This window comes from Clinocottus analis, unplaced genomic scaffold, assembly GCF_023055335.1.
Source record: "Clinocottus analis isolate CAN_PGR_092001 unplaced genomic scaffold, fCliAna1.0.p SCAF_4, whole genome shotgun sequence".
In the NCBI taxonomy this organism is placed as follows: Eukaryota; Metazoa; Chordata; class Actinopteri; order Perciformes; family Cottidae; genus Clinocottus; species Clinocottus analis.
In genome coordinates, this window is record NW_027176153.1 from 19,074,548 (window position 1) to 19,080,547 (window position 6,000).

At 45.2% G+C, this 6,000-nt stretch overlaps 1 protein-coding gene across 1 annotated transcript in view; it reads left to right on the forward strand.

The window, feature by feature from the left end:
• The window catches only part of LOC137800421 (nuclear receptor coactivator 3-like), a 54,754-nt gene that overhangs the window by 23,432 nt on the left and 25,322 nt on the right, over positions 1–6,000 (forward strand). The gene's annotated exons all lie outside the window — the stretch shown is intronic.

Here is a 6,000-nt window from a genome sequence, read left to right on the forward strand (position 1 = left end):
TGCGACTTTTATTCAACATAGATTATGTAACTGGTGGGAGACACATTAAAGGGGAAACATGACGTAATGAATGGAGAAACGAATCAAATGCAGATGGGTGCAGGACTCGGGCTGTTCTGTTGGCCTTTCCATTTTTTTAACATGCCACCCATCAGTTTAAGTTTTTAAAATAAAAGGAGCCGGTTTTCAGGTGTTTATATTCTATTTTTAAAAAGTTTGGAGTCAGTTTAGCTCCTATTTAGGTCAGTTCTCACCAGCGAGGGAACTGGTAATGAGGCGTGCAGTATTGTAATCATGGCCACCACCGTTACCTGCAGTTTACAGCTATTTCCCAAAATAGGAATTTAACGGCCGGCAGCCGGAGTGTCAATAGGAAAAAGATGCGTTCCACGCAAAAAATGGCAGCGTTAACTTCTTCTTGATATTGCTTTCCATAGACATCACGTGGCATTAGTCTTGACCAGAGGGGTGGACGCACAACGACAGACACACAACACCTCCAACACGGCACTACTTTGAGTAAATGAGATGAATAAGCGTCCTGAACATGCGTATTGGAGCAAATCACGGGAATAAATGTGCTTTACAGTCTCACGCAGCCACAGATGAACCCGTCAGGTAGCACGGGTTTCCAACAGTAGACATCTCGGGTCATCTGGAGAAAATAAACGGGACCGAAGCGGCGTTCAGGAAGCGGTGCGTGTGCGCGGTGATCCTCTCTTTTTATGATCTTCAAACGTCGTCTTACAGTATTTGGTATTTTGAGAAACGCTGCCCGTTTTTTTATTACATTCAGTGTCGACTCGCACTCAAACCAGATGTTGCACCGTGAAGTCATTTTAAAGCGGCCTGGAGCTGTTATTTAAAAAAAAAAACTAAAACTAAAACCTTAATACGGTGATTTTTTTTTTTTTCATTTTATTTTGTCGTTTCATTTCTTTTCGCTCCGTCCTTTCTGAGAGTTTAGCTGCTGGTGTGACTGCAGCTTCTCTGTGCAGCGGGCTGTGAGTTTTGGTTTCCTCTACCTTTTTTCCGAAGGCATGACTCATGCAAACGTCTGTTTCCTTTTTTTGAATATGTAAATGCCAGTTTGATGGCAGCCTACAGCAGACACACCCTGGATGGGTTTTAGTTTTAGACCCGCCTGGCCTATTTCTGCCCTGAGCCAGACGCTTCCCCCTCAGCCCTCCTTCATCCTCCTCCTCCTCTTATCCCTCTCTGAAGTGTGAAGTTTTGAAGCAGCAGGCTGTGAGCTATGATAGCGGTAATTGGTCTTAAGATGGAAAGTTCACGCTCACTTTGTCACTGAACTAAGAAGCAATTTGTTTTCAATGAGTGTTTTTATTTTATTATTTAAAGCCAGGCTAGTTAGGAACAATATAACATCAAAGTGCTATTTTACAGCAAAGAAAAGCAAGGTGTGGGGGATGATGAAGATGATGATGGAGACTGGCACTTTGTGTGCAAGCTGAAAAGCAGCTCCTCTCGTCTTGTACGACTTAATTTCAGACGGCGCGGAGGAGCTGAGAGTGGCTCCCCTCTTTGGGACCCCCTCGTCTGAGGAGGCCAGCTTTGGAATAAGAGTTTTTTTTAATTTTTTTGTCAGCCTCTGTGTCCTGATTTGTTTAAGTGGGAGGCGAAGTGCCAGGATGTGGCTCGGCTCCCATTTTGCTCCAGTGCTGGATCTGTTGGTGGGGAGGAAGAGGAGACAAGGGGGGGGTGGGGGGGATCCAAACTAAAGTATTGAGTATACACACTTCCACACAATGTACTTGTATGCGTTGTTCTGTTTCCCTCATTCAGTCATTAGAGGAGACGGACACATGTGGAGAAACATCCTGCTGTAAAAAAAAAAAAAAAAGACAAGACAGAATAAGAAGAAAAAGGAGGCGAAGACGAGGAGAAGATTAAAGCTAGTTAGTAGTGGAAGAGTCTGAATTTTATTTGCCGACTGAAAACGTCTCTTAAAGGCACAGATCCTTTTGGCTGGACTTGAATGAGCTTCTTTATTTTTTTTCTCTAATGTGTTTAAGTATACACAAATAACACTCATTTTAGCAAGCACATGGCTGTTTTTTTATCCTGTTTGGCAAAATATCCAGACGGCTAATCTCCCACTGAATCCCTTCGCTTCTCCTCTTTTACGAGCAGAAATCAAGCAACAGACATTGGATCTTTTTTTAAGGCAGATATTTGAGCGTTTCACAGTTTTAACATAATGATCTGTTTAGCATAATACACACACTTAGCATATCCTATGATAATGCTAATAGAGACACTGTTTCTGTCTAACCTCAAATATAGTTTGTCATTTCTGTCCTGCGGTTTTCTTTTCACTTACTGTCCGACATCTTCACATTTTTGTTATTAACAACTTCAGTTCATTGCAAGTGGTGCAAGCTAAACTTAATCAGATTCGCAAAGGATTTGGTTTCAATAATAGGATTGGAAACTGGATTTAAAGGGCCGCGCTTGGCTTCGGCTGCAGCAGTGTGCTGACGAAGCCTTGTGACCGTCAGTCAGTCGAGGTTTGCCCGCAACAACCTAAAAAAAAAGAATAAAAACAAGGTTTCACAATGTGTTTATTCTTCACAATGTTGGTTGTTCTTTTTGTTTACGGTCGTCACGGGTCCTTTGCTCGACTTTAGCTGCAACACAACCTCATCTGGAAACTGTTTATCTTCAACAATCGCAGCAAAGAAAGATACAAACGTTTTTTAAATCCTGTGTCATAGATCTATAAACCACCGCGCAGTGTTTTCGCCTCCGATGAATAAGCCTTTGGTCATGAACTTGGAGTCCTTTGCTTTTTTTGAAAATACATTTTGAAATGCAGGGATGTTTTTTTTTCGAGGGGGGTTTTAGTTCTTCGGTCCGAACCTCATTCTGATGCCGTCCAGCACAAACATCAAGTCTTCCTCCAATCCTCGGAAACATCCCACGCTCACTGAAGAGCCTCACACGAGTCCAGATGGAAAGGGAAGAGATCAACGTTGTCCCTCCCGCTCTCAGTTCTCTTCCTGGTTCAGCTGAAGGTTACCGATGAGGACATGTGTGTAGTTTTATCATCTTCATCTTATCGCGGCTCTTTTTTGGCCGTGTGCAACTTCACGCTCATCACGAACAGACCAGAAGAGAAAGTGTCCTTTCAACACTCGGATATAGTGACGGAGACACTTTACGCCACATTACAGTGGCTCAATGAAGGTGCAGTAATCTTTTTTTTTTTTTTGGGGGACGGCGCTTAATTAAAAAGTAATATCAGAGTTAGCCAGAAGCTAATTTGCATCTATCGTCCCCCGGGCAGGTGGACAAAAAACCAAACCACATGACAATAAACACACAACATAAAAAACAAAACAACGCATTAGCTAAAAGTCCATCAGTGGGAGATAATGAATAGAATCAGCGTGATGAATGCTGTACAAGGCCATCATTGATAGTGACACTTTCGTGCTGGCTTCAGCCAAAGCTGCAGGCTGCGTTTAAACACCGCGAAGCTTCCAGAGTCCCTCGTGCTCCTGAGACGTCGAGAAACCGAGGAAGCAGAAGGGACCAAAAGGTTGTCTTTCCGAACCGCAATTATTCGCTGGAGTCCTCGAAGAGGAAGATTATACTTTGTAATATTGGCCATACGCCAGAGTGAAATGAGAAGTGAGGAAATAAATTGAGGAAATGATATTACAGCGCTGCCGATCCCTCGGCTTGTTGTTATCAGCACTTTGCCATCAGAGAAGTACAGGCCAGAGCGGATCAGGAAGGAAACACACAAGGTTTTTCTTTGAGGCTCGTGGGTCGGTAACCGTGAGAAACTTTCAAGAGTAGACTTGATAAATACCCAACTGGAAATAAACACAGTTTTGCCAACAATGCATGATTTTGCATGGGTTTTTTTTGGGTCAAGCGTAAAAAAAAAAGATAAGATTTAGAAAAAAAGGACTAATTATCAGCTTTCACAGAGGTCTCACAATCCCCCCCCCCCCCTCGACACAGAGGCCGAGTGAACACATTGATTCATCATCAGCGAGTTCTGCAGTTCGGGGACGTGGGAAGAGGAAGAAATCTCTCAAAAGTCACAACGAAGCGACTGCCGAGCTGAATCGGCTCCTCCCACGGTCGTCTCTGTGCTCGTGCGCGGCTTTGAAATGCAGAATTGTGCTGGAGACGAGATCTCCGCTCACTTACGCCAGCTCCTCTCTGCTGCCGATGATGCAGCCGGCGCTTCCAGTTCACCAAGTTGATGGCGCCCGGATGAGCATCCGCAGTGCAACGTGAACTGTGGCTGCATCTTTGTTGGCCCTCCTTTTTTTGTTGTTGAAAAAAGCGTGTCCCTTTTAACAAGAGGACGCCGTGAGATATTTAGTGCACAAACATTCGCACTGTAAAAGGTTGTTTAGTTGTAATTGAAGAGCACTACAGGCGTGTGCTGAGAGGAGGAGAGTGGACGGCAGCGTCTCTCTATAGACTCAACCTCTGCATCTTGAGCTCATTCACACCGCTTTTCATTTTCAAGGCTTCACGCCGATGTTAGCGACGCCGCATGCCGCTAACTGCCACTTTGTGCATTCTGGTGTTCACGGCTGTGTCACAGTGAACACAAAGAGACGCAGGGATCGCGCGTGAAGAGGACTCTCTTTTTTTTATTTTTTCATTTCCTCAACTTTTGGCCCCAAAAAATGGAGTCGGTTGCTTCTTTCTGTCGCAGCCGAGCTGTAAATTATTCCCACTTAAGCAGTCGGTCTCGGCCTCTATTTGTCTCCCCTTTCAATTAATAGGAAACACATTGGTTGAAGGAGGCTCTTTGTTGGTGTGTGAGAGTCCATACATCACCTAAACTAGAGCACCCACCCCTCCTCCTCATTCCTTCTCTCTCACACACACACACACACACACACACACACACACACACACAGCGACAGCCCCCATCTGCTCCCAATCATGGGTGCAGCCAGCGGTCAGGTCGCTGCCGGTGAATGCCGCACTAACACACACATGTAAACATACACAACATAGGCACGCTGGGCATGAGGTCAGCCATGCTCATACACACGCGCGCACGCACGCACACGCACACACTCATGTAGGCGTGTCCAGATAGTTGGTTGTAAACGTGGGCTTTCACACATCCTGGAAACCGAATGGAAAGTAACCTACAGTTTATCTCTCTCTCTCACACACACACACACACACACACACACACACACACTGAGGCACAGTGACAGATGAACATGAGACATCCTGGCGGCGAGCTTCACTGATGACAGGGTGTCATGGAAACGCCCAGCGTTCTCCATGGTTACGCACTCTTTACCCCCACGGGATACACTCTCATGATTGTTCAGACAGAACACTTGAGCTACTACCACAACTCAGTGTGGATAAACACACACACACACACACACACACACACAGTTTCTTATCAGGATCTAAATGGACACAAATTAGCCTATTATGTGCTTTTGGGATTAGAGCTGTGATTTAGCCAAATAGTCTGTTTCCGTAATCTTGCTCGGAGTCCACAAAGCATGAGCGATATTTGCAAATAAAGGCCCGGCGTTTAAATCCAATTGTATTGATCAGGAGTGCACATTTAGTGGTGGAGCACTTTTCTTTTTTTTTTTTACCTCTTTTGCAGTCAGAGTGACCGGCAGAGTTGTGGATCACAAGCTGTCGTCACTTTCAGGTTTCGACGGTTTGGCTTCCTGTAAAACTTGTGTCTCAACATCCCTTTTTCTCCTGTGTGTGTGTGTGTGTGTGTGTGTGTGTGTGTGTGTGTGTGGTTGGTCGGTCTGTGTGTTAATGCAAATGCGCAGCAGCCCGGCGCGTTGTCTCTGTACGCGTGCGCCCGTAATGAAGACGAAAGCACGCAGCAAAGTCACGGCCTCCTTCACAGTTCCTCCCGCTCATCAAGCTGTTAGCTTCCTGCGCTCCTGTCTTCAGGCCGCCCATTAATAATGCTGCTTGTTATTCATTAATAATCCCGATAATGAACCTGCACCG